Raw genomic sequence first — 12,144 nt, forward strand, 5'->3', positions numbered from 1 at the left:
GGGGCCCCCTTTTAGAAGAATAATTTAATATAAATAATCAAATTTGTATCAAATTAGTAGCCACAACAGGGCTACTAGGGCTGCCCAAAGGATCCTACGGGGAGGGGTTAGCTTCCAATGTTATCATCTGACGCTGATCAAGAACCTATGCTGCACATTAAAATAAAGGGCAAGACAACACCAGTTATGCTAGATACTGGAGCTATGTTTATGTGTATGAGTCCAAATTATGCCTCTCACCACCCCAATCTGGAAAATATGTAAAGACAGTGGGATTCTCAGGATTTACACAGCTAATTCCAACGACAGCTCCAGTCAGCATAAATGTAAGAGATACAGAAATAAAAATTCCCATTCTAATCTTAGAACAAACACCTGTTAACTTGTTAGGGAGGGATGCTACCTGTATATGTAAAATGAATTTGCAGATATGGTTCTCTCCAGAAGGAATATACATTTCTATCAAGAAGACTCGCAGACTTGAGTGAAATTCAAGATTACATTTATTTGATTAATATAAAACAGAAAAATATTGTCTCTCTTTGGCGTAGGCCCTGTCTGGCAGTCTGAAGAAGTTGTACCTGGAACTGTCATATCCTGCCAGAGATAGGAGGCAGGGGTCGGTGGTTCGTGGGGATGTACCCGGCGAAACCGCGCCCGCTGAATTCCCCAAATCGTCTCCATTGTCAGCCGGGTTGACCTCAATCCAGTGGGAAGAAGGCGTAATGCGGGGGATGGCTGGAGTGGCATTTCCTTTTAGAAAGGAAAGCCGTGACCATAACGATGCCATGGTCAAGTTCACGCAATGGGAACAAGAGCCATCCACAAATGCTGCCTCAGTGTGATCGCAACCCAGAAATACGAGGCAACTTCTATTACCGTCAGAGGTGGAGAGATATCTGCCGCATCCAGGAACAACACAAAGGTGGAAAGAAGAATCTTTAAAAAAGATGTTTAACACCAATGTGTACTCTTTTAGAGAAAACAGTACTCTTTTAGAGGATTTATGCTCTTTTAGGAAGCACTGTCGAAGCACCCAGGGGTATGGACTGCACTAGCATGCAGAGAAGAGAAAACCGCTGGTAATGCGACATAAGATCCAACAGCAAAGCTGCTTGCAGAGGTGAGTGAACAGTAGTGAATTCAGCTCGCTGATCATTCAGCTCCGGTCCTAAGAAAGAAATCTAACTAACAGATGCATGATTCCCTCCATTTATACCCATATATCCGGGGGAGGGACATGCAAATTCTGTTCGCCAATTTCTCATTGGCCTTTTCTCAAATTCAGAGGTAACCGTGGCTCCCGAAAGAAGCCACTAGTGTCACTTCAATCAACACAAATATCCCCATGGTCACACATAATTACACACACACAATAAGAAAAGTGATAATAATTCTAAAAAATATTATATAATAATCATACACATCTAAAACTATGCCTCCTCCCAGAGTCACCAAATAACTGCCCCATTTCCCATCAAATGAATCACAGATCCCCAGCCTTCTATATGACACATCCTCGAAAGCAGCCACCCTCCCCATCTCCGTGCACCACTCCTGAAATGAGGGCGCTCCAGCCGACTTGTATCCCCTTAAAACAATCTGTCATAACACTGGTCAGAACCCAATTTTTTATGTGTTTATCCCCTATTTTGATGACCGCCCATCGCCTAAAATCTGAGTCTGGGGCAAAACGTAACCAGAGTGCCCAACACATCACACACAAAACTCTAAACCTTTACCACAAAACCAAACTTTTGGGATCTTAACACACCCCCAAAAAACATGGGTTGTGACTCCATCATCTGATTGGCATCGCAGGTGGGTGTCTTTAAGACCAAGCCTATACAATCTAGATGGGTCCAATAGAATCTATGTCAAATCTTGAATTGCATAAGGAAGAACTGTGATCTGGGGATCCCAAAATGTTGAACCAAATTTTCAAAGGATCTCAACACTCTACTCTCATTTAGGTTACCGAGTGCATTAACCTACCTAACAATCCACTCTGACAAGTATAAAGGGGACTTATTCATACATAATTTTGGGTTCAGTCATAAGCTCGAGGCAACATTTAAATAAATGTCTGAATTTAACACTGGACACTTTTGTCCAGACCGAGTGCAAATGTGAGATAACGGGGTGTAACTTAACTTCTCCGAATAGTTTGATAGAAAGGCTTTGCAGTAGCGAGATAGGGGCAAGACATTCCTGTTCAATACAAAACCAGGGAGGGGCTCTCTCAGGTGGAAGCGACCAATGAGCAAAATATCTGAGACCGAATGCATAACAATAACACAAAATCTTGGGAAAGCCTAGCCCAACTTTGTCAATCGGCATATGAAACTTACTGAAATGTATTCTGGGACATTTACCATTCCAAATGAAGGACTTCGCTATGCTATCAAATTACTTGAAATAAGACAGGGGGACATCTACAGGGAGAGACCGTAGCAAGTAGTTAAAATATTAACCTTCCCAATCATATATATACATGCGTATGCAAAAGTTTAGGCATCCCTGACAATTTCCATGATTTTCATATATAAATAATTGGGTGTTTGGATCAGCAATTTCATTTTGATCTATAAAATAACTGAAGGACACAGTAATATTTAGGTAGTGAAATTAGGTTTATTGGATGAACAGAAAATGTGCAATATGCATCAAAATGAAATTAGACAAGTGCATAAATTTGGGCACCCCAACAGAAATATCACATCAATATTTAGTTGAGCCTCCTTTAGCAGAAATAACAGCCTCTAGATGCTTCCTATAGCCTGTAATGAGGGTCTGGATTCTGGATGAAGGTATTTTGGACCATTCCTCCTTGCAAAACATCTCCAGTTCAGTTAGGTTTGATGGTTGCCGAGCATGGACAGCCCGCTTCAAATCACCCCACAGATTGTCAATGATATTCAGGTCTGGGGAATGGGATGGCCATTCAAAAACTTTGTACTTGTACCTCTGCATAAATGCCTGAGTAGATTTTGAAGTGTTTTGGGTCGTTGTCTTATTGAAATATCCAGCCCCGGAGTAACTTCAACTTTGTGACTGATTCCTCTACATTATTCGCAAGTATCTGCTGATATTGAGTGGCATCCATGCAACCCTCAGCTTTAACAAGATTCCCAGTACCGGCACTGGCTACACAGCCCCACAGCATGATGGAACCTCCACCAAATTTTACTGTGGGTAGCAAGTGTTTGTCTTGGAATGCTGTGATCTTTTGCCACCATGCATAACGGCCCTTGTTATGACCAAATAACTCCATCTTTGTTTCATCAGTCCACAGCACCTTCTTCCAAAATGAAGCTGGCTTGTCCAAATGTGTGTTTGCATACCTCAAGCGAGTCTGTTTGTGGCGTGTGTGCAGAAAAGGCTTCTTCCGCATCACTCTCCCGTACAGCTTCTCTTGTGCAAAGTGCGCTGAATTGTTGAACGATGCACAGTGACACCATCTGCAGCAAGATGATGTTGTAGGTCTTTGGTCAAAAACAGCCCACAGACCACCTCCATTCTCACCATCCTTCGCCTTTGCTTCTCCGATATTTTATTTGGCCTGCCACTTCTGGCCTTAACAAGAACTGTGACTGTGGTCTTTAATTTCCTCATTATGTTCTTCACAGTGGACACTGACAGCTTAAATCTCTGCGATAGCTTTTTGTAGCCTTCCCCTAAACCATAATGTTGAACAATCTTTGTTTTCAGGTCATTTGAGAGTTGTTTTGAGGCCCCCATGTTGCCACTCTTCAGAGGAGAGTGAAAGAGAACAACAACTTGAAATTGGCCACCTTAAATACCTTTTCTCATGATTGGATGCACCTGTATATGAAGTTCAAGACTGTATATGAGTTCACCAAACCAATTGTGTGTTCCAGATAATCAGTGCTAGGTAGTTACAGGTATTCAAATCAACAAAATGCCAAGGGTGCCCAAATGTATGCACCTGATGCATATTGCACATTTTCTGTTCATCCAATAAACCTAATTTCACTACCGAAATATTACTGTGTCCTTCAGTTATTTGATAGATCAAAATGAAATTGCTGATCCAAACCCAATTATTTATAATAATTGCATGAAAAAATATTGATTTACCGATGTCATGATCTTCTCAAATGAAGATCATGACATTGGTAAAACGATATTTTTTCCCAGTCCTAGAATCAGGTGCTAAACCAGAGCAGACGGCACATGCAAATAACTGACTGCAATACAATATTGATACTTAAATCTTAAGATATGTTTTACTCTATTGATAACCCTCTACTACAATAAAAGGAAATCACACACATTTGCAACCAATTTTCACACAATATGCCTAAAAATTTTAGGCATATTTTAGGAGGTTTTACAGACGCTCTTTACAGAACTGCTGGTTATCTTAACGAGACAGTGGCGGTTTTTAGCATGTGTTCAGCAAATCAATGTATATACGTAATTGGTACAAATTATGCTTGAAAACAATAAACATCAAAATATAATAGATGCAATATAATAACATATTTATTGATGGAATACATAGATTTGGTAATTTTTTAAAAGCTAAAATGTGACTAGAAACATTAATTTCATAATGTATTTAGTTAGGTGGTCCACTGTATAAATAACAACATTATCTGGAAGAAGCTATTTCATATGTAAGCAAACTGGACAAAAAATATATACATATGAATTGATCTTGATATCGAATCTGAATCAAAGCGAATCGAGAGCTTGTTAATCGGAATGGAATAGAATCTGAAAATCTGTATCAATACGAGCCCTACAATACTCAATTCACTATTTCACAGAATTATGCAGATCAGGCAGCAGTGCAAACAGACCCACTAAATCACTGCTTAATGGAAGGTAGGTAGTGCTGTAGTCTGTCTACGGTTTCCCATTACCCCAAAACACTCATTCAAAATGAGCATCTTTCATGAGTTCACTTTTGTTCATGATAGTACTGTAATTTGATGCCTGATCTCATGAACATTACATGTCACCATTTTTGCAAGAGTGCAAATTCTTTCAGTCCATTTCACATTCCTTGAATTTGTAAAAAGCATAAGCTTAGTTTTATCCACATTTAACACTAGCTTCCATTGAAAAGGCTGAGCTTTTATCACATCAAAATAATTTCGCAAACACTTTAAGGGCATTCAGTAGTTCTTCTAGCAAGCGTTAGCATTGCTATTCTTCGTGTATTTTAAGTTCCGATACAACAGTGGTGTTAAACGCTGTACTGCCATCAATGTGGATAAGCATGATCATCTCTGCTACCCCCGCCAGCTCTGGAATATCATTTGCATCTGGAAAATTTTGGAGTTTGAGAACATTTCTAAAGTTATTTGTTATTACTATAATATAATTGTTTGCCTGAAAACAAACATCAGAATTCAAGCGAATAGACTTCTACAGTTAAAGGAGACCTATTATGCCCATTTTTACAAGATGTAATATAAGTCTCAGGTGTCCCCAGAATGTATATAACAAATAATTTATTATACCATGTTATAAATGGCTCTTTTTGGGTGGAATCAAAAACACGCTGGTTTCGTATGTGTCTCTTTAAATGCAAATGAGCTGCTGCTACCCACCCCCTTTTCGGAAGAGGGCTGTGCCTTTACAGCTCATGCTTCAGTTACTACAGCAACAAAAAATCAGAAGCAATAAAACTGACAGCGTAAATACCGGAGTTCAGCCATATAATGTATGTAAAATAAAAAATAATGACATAGCTCTGGTTGTAACGTAGCTGTCAAGGATGAACCCAAGTGCAGTTTATTCAACAAAACGTGAATTCCAAAAACCCTAACAATAAACGAGAACTAAACATGAACTTGACTATGACTTGACTATGACTTGACTATGACTTGACTATGACTTGAACGTTTGAACATTAACAATACTCGACAAAGGACAATGACAAACATGAGGGCTTAAATACATGGAAATGGGGAAACATAAGCCAATGAACAAACAGAACTCTAAACAAGATAACAAGACAATAAGCATAAACCAATTACAAACTAGAACTGATAACAACCTAATGAAACAATAAACCAATGAAAACAAGACACATGAACATGGAGGGAAAACAGGACATCACATGACTATGGAAACAGGAACTAAACTTTTCAAAATAAAAGACATGGAATCAAGACATGAACAAAAACACATATAAACATGAGACTGGTCTCCGTGAATACAATCAAAGATAATACTAACTTTGGCTGCATTAGCCGTGGAATCAGCTAACAAGCACATTCGGAAAGGAGATTTGCAAACATTCACAAAATATAAAGTGCGATACGTACATCTTCAGGATATAAAGCTGGAACACGAACAGTTGGTGCTGATCCATGCTTGAGTATCAACATTTTTGAAAATCTTTCTTTATATTGACACTCATTCACAAAGAAGTCCGGTGTAAAATTATTTGCACAAACATACACATATTTTTGTACATTTTGGAGCACATTTCCTTCAAAAACAAAACTTGTCCACTGCATCTTCAGTGGCTCTGATGCGGAGAGTACATGAAGACTCTTATGTTCAATTTTACACCCAACAACACAACACGTATGACGCTTACGAAGCTGAGACAGAGAGCTGTGTGTAGATCATTCAGGGGAGGAGCTATGATAATAGGGTGGAGTCTGTCACCAGTCATGGGCGAGGCCTGATCTAATGTGATGTCACTTTAGAGCAGAAACGAAAACCGTTAATTTTGACACAGATTTGATGAATAGAAATATAAGAAAGAGGAGCGGGTGCACTTTTAACATTGTAGGGTGGTTGTGTACACACACTGCCGACTCACATTCATGTACAAACACCATGTAAAAGTACATTTTGCATAATAGGTCCCCTTTAAGTATAGATTATTATTGTCCCTCATATCAATAATCTTTGGAGACTGTCTACGTTTCACATTTTTTCTAAAGACAGTTAAAACCTTTATTAGAGAACTGCTTAGAGTGAAACAAACCTCAACTATCTAGTGATACAGGAAAGATAGGAATCGTTTTGATGATGATATTTAGCAAGTCCATGAATATTGTATTTGAAGAACTCGTTTTGTTTCCAAGCAACCAAAGTCATGGTTTACACAAAATCCACAACAATCGCTGTGCCAAGCTGCTAAATGAATAATGACATATGCCAGTTCATAGAGATGGAGGTAGATGGGCCCTCCCTTACGATAACTGTGTTAAAGAAAATAAAATTACACGTTGCTCTCCAGTTGCATTTGCATAAACGCTGAAATCTGTCCATTACTAACATACATTGACTTCACACATCATTTTAAAAAGTTCGAGGGAAACTTGTATGAGTTCCACTGATACTATTTTAGAGAGTGGTCTAAACAAAAACCTTTTAAATTAGCCCAAAATTCCTGAATGCACCTTTAAAAATTTGGTTATGAAAACTTTGCCTAACCCTAACCTAACATAATTGAATGTCATCCCTTACTCAACTCTTGCCCCACCCCCCACCCCCACATCACCTTGATACATGCTTATAACATTCGCAGCATTTTATGCATTTAACTCATGCTTAAACCACCAAAAACATGTGATGTATTTTCAACCAGGCTTTAAGGACAAGTATAACGGTTTAAAACAATAGAATTCACATTACACATGTTCACTAAATTGGAAGAGACTCTGGGCTATAAATAATTAAGGTACGATTAATTCTAAATTTGCATAACCAGTCCTCGCATGTGCAAAAAAACGTGGTCAAACTCCACACATGCAGTCCATATGCATCCTTAAAAATAACCCATAACAAACACTAGTGGTAAAATCTGCTGAACTTTATTACAAAAATAAACAGAACTGACTGAACCATGAACATTTTTTTACTTTTTTAAATACAATGAAGTGAATAAAAGATATACATCCAAACTGAACTGCTGGATGGTTGTGCATGAGATGACTCCACATGTTGGTGGTATTTGTACCTGCAGATGTTGATGTCCCATGCTGATTATTTTGTCACAGATATTACACTGTGCTGTCCTGGCGACACTTCCGTAAAATACTCCCACACTGGTACTTTCTACATACATAGCATTTTACATGCTGTATTTTATATGTTACACTTCTTACATGCCTTAGGGTTTCTCTTTCTCTTCTTCAATTACCTCACACTTGAAAAGTGTGAGGTAATTGCTCTTTATTACCCTAAAACCAATGATCACTTCTCTTCTGGTGAGGGGTCTTTAATGTGAAATTAGGGTAAACTAGTGAATTGCAATGTCTTATGCTTTTTTAATGCTTCAATAATATTCATTGATATTTTTGTTTGTATTCTGCACTGTTACGCTTGTTTAAATGTTGATCTTGGTATGATATATAGCAATCAGTGAATCCAACAAGTCGACACCTCCCATGTGCTGATTGTATGCGGATACTGCTGCAGTGCATGGGACCTTGATGGTTTTCTTTTGGCCTTTGTCCCATCTGTCGACATGGGATACAGGGTGAGCACCTACGTAGCTACTGAGGAGGGTGACTGGCCTGTTGTCATACCATTTGACTGCATGCAGCTGGGTATCTCAAACATAGGCTGTTTTTTCCTGGAAGGACCCACGGCCAGATTTTTTCAGATCAGCGTCTGGCATCATGGAACTTCCTGGCAAGCGATTAGAGCGTACTGTACCTAGACAGTGGATGCCTTGCTGGGACAGCACGAGCATCAGTGTGACTGAGCTAAACCAGTTGTCAAAGAAAAGCTTGAAATTGCTATTCTTTGGTACTGGTTCTGCCAGGCGCAGTACTACATTGCCACTTGCCCCTATATCTGGAAGCTCAGGTGTATGGACAGCTTTCCCAGTATAAACTTCAAAATTGTGTGGAACACCATCTGATCCAGCAAGAACCAGTATTTTGTAACCCCATTTTCTTCGTTTACTGGGTAGATACTGCTTGATCCTGGTCGACCCTTGCCAAATGGCACCATTTGTTCATCCACACTCAATGTCTCACGCATAAGAAGTTGTTTCAGCTTGGTAAGGATGTGATTTAGTAGAGGCCGAATCTTGTTGTTATGAAGGCAGACGAAGGAAGACGAGGTGTGAGGATCTAAGTGCGGTTTTATTGAAACAATGATGAAGACAAACAAGACTGGAACAAATAAAACGTCCACGATGGGAAAACAAAACAAAAACATGAAAAGACATCCAAGAAGAACACAGGCTGGGGAAACATCCACAGAGGGCAAGGATAACATTGAAACATCTACATTCAACGATCGACAGAGACTGAACAAACAACCGGGCTTAAATACAGAGGGGTAATGAAGATCAAATGACAAACAGGTGAAAACAATGATGAAAGCTGGCAGTGATGAGGGCCGGGAATTGTGGGAATTGTAGTTCATGAGAGGTGACAGGTGAAACACGGGGCAGAAAACAGGGGATCGTGACACTTGTATAGCTCATCGTAGTCAGCATATCTCTCGTGGGCTGACAACTGTTGTCACTGAAATTGAGAAATCTTTTGATAGCCTCCCATCGTGCAAGAGGCATCACATCAGCAACATGTGCAATACGGCTACTTTGGCCCCAAAACATGCGGTTGGCTGGAAGACCAAATAATGACATGTGGAGCACAGTGCCAAAGAACTGTTCAAGTTCTTGAACAGTAAGGTTTAGCGGCTTGGCAGGATTGCACTGGATGCTGTACAGGTTTGACTCATTAACAATAAGCTCAAAGAGGTCGTTGGAGAGAAGACTTTTGAAATATTGGTATGGAGACAGAATTTAATAACCATTCAGGGCGTACTGGAGAGGCAGTGGTGTGATACGTCTTCCATCGAGGGGTCTTGGAAAAACTACTGTCATCTTCAGACAGACTGTCATCTTCATCTGTGTTTTCATCTTCATGCTCACTGGTATCTAGAGTGTCTATACAAATATATGAAAAGTAAGTTTCCAATGCCAATGAAAATACAACAAGAATAACTACAGCTTGATATTTGACCCCTAATATGTATGCTGTCTGCTGTATAAACCAATAATTTGAATGATAACCAGAGATACTGTCAGAACTTCAAGTTATTTTTTCACTTCTGCTCAAACCTTTTTCTCCATTCCACTCCTCCTCACTGTCACTGCTATCTATCTCACTGTCCTCACTGTCAGATGCGATTTGCCTAACATGCGGATCCTGCTCTTTTCTTCCATAGAACAATCTTATGTCCATTTTTCTGTCAAAATGTGTTAAAAGCAGTAAAATTAAATAAATAAATAAATGAATACAACTATAGTTATAGGTTATATTGTGCACTAATACATGTGATAATATGTGATAACATCCAAATACATTGTCAGAAAAGACATCCTTGAAAAGGACACCTTTTCACACAACTTTGCTTGAACATTTCTGAACATGCAAAATAAATAAAACTTCATAAAACCTGACAAAAGGCTTCTCTACACACTCATACACACACATACATATTTTATGTACAGTTCATGTCATTTTAAATAAGAATACTAAAGAAAATAATCGTACCTTCTCACACCGTGTGCTCCTGTGACCATGTGTCAGAAAAGGAAGTCCCACCTCCAAATGGTGCTTGATAGTGACTCCCACACCTTATTGGACTGTTCTATGATACTTGTTTGACCATTTTAATTGGTTGCAATCATTTAAAAGAAACATGTACTGAATATGGGATTTAAGAAAATTTTCCATGCTGTAGAGGGTTAAAACAAGATACATTTACTTGAGAAGCAACATATAAGATATTTAGACTTGCTTTAAAAGAATGTCTCTTAAATATAAGTGTGTTATATATATATGTGTGTATTTTTTCACTTGGTTATACTGCAGTAAAGACAATATGTACTTATATTCAAGATATTTGCTCTAAAAGCAAGTCTAAATATCTGAAAAGCAGCTTCTCGTGAATGCATCTTTTTTAAGGATTTTTAGATATTTATTTTTTATCTAAAAAATATTTGTAATATTATATTCAACATTCTCAGATAAAAATTTTTTTTCTTGTGCAGAATAGCTGCTAAAGTAAATCTACATTGTTTAAAAGGAGCTTTAGACATTTTTATTGTGGGGGTGAGCGTCCCGTGACAGAGTGTGCATCAGCCGGTGCAGATTCAATCTCTCCCCCTTAGATCAGGACATTTACACACCTCATAGAAAAGGGAAATTACCGTTTCTGAGTTTGTAGTTAATTACATCCCAATATTCTTTCTCTCATCAGTCAGTCATGAACTGCAGTGCGGCTCACAAGCATCATCAGTAGTGTTTAATGTGATCACATGTTACGTTGAATGAAATAAAACTAATGCAAATAGATGGTAATACATTTTATTTAAACATTTGGGTAGGACTTGAGTGTTTTTTGTCACATTGTTCTAATTGCTTGAGGTTAGCTTTAATGTTAGCGTCCTCTCAGCCTGGTCTGTAAACATACTGCTGTTCTCTATTAATGCAGCATCTATTCAAGAAATGAATTGCTATATAATGATATGACAACATGTACTGTATACATACCATATATTTAGTTGTTGGCGTTTTAAATCTGCATTGTTCAGCTCTGTGCAGTGTTCTGGTGCATTCAACGTGCAGTCTCACGTGTCAAAACAACCACCACGAGGCATCAGTGATAGTATTTATTTCGCCTCTAGAGGGCGCTCTCATACTGTATAATGACAGCGCACCCTTCCCAGCCGCTCCAGCACCAGACACAATGGGGGAAAATTATCGGTGTGGATTTTCGGCAATTATCGATAGTTTCAGAAATAGTTAACGGTGTCGATTAATCGGCAAAACCGATATATCAGTCGACCTCTAACAAACGCAGATGGGAGTTTCACATACACAAACATGTTCTGAGGGCAGAACGAAATATGATTGGTTCACAAAAATAACCAATATAAACATAGAGGAGGCAGGTCTAAGAATTAAAAAACAGGCGGGATCAAGTAAAGAAAAAAAAACATTCTCAGCAGTGTCGGTAGAGGGGGTGTGCGTCGTTTGGAAGAATTTGAGACGTGAGTACACTTTCTCCAAAGGTAAGATTTTTTTTTAAGTTTATTTGGTAATCTGGGTTTAACTTTTTCAGATATCTTGAGTCAAAGAGAACATTGTTATTAGTCAAATAGCCAGTTAGCATTAGCTT

The sequence above is a fragment of the Xyrauchen texanus genome, chromosome 4 (assembly GCF_025860055.1).
Source record: "Xyrauchen texanus isolate HMW12.3.18 chromosome 4, RBS_HiC_50CHRs, whole genome shotgun sequence".
Lineage (NCBI taxonomy): Eukaryota > Metazoa > Chordata > Actinopteri > Cypriniformes > Catostomidae > Xyrauchen > Xyrauchen texanus.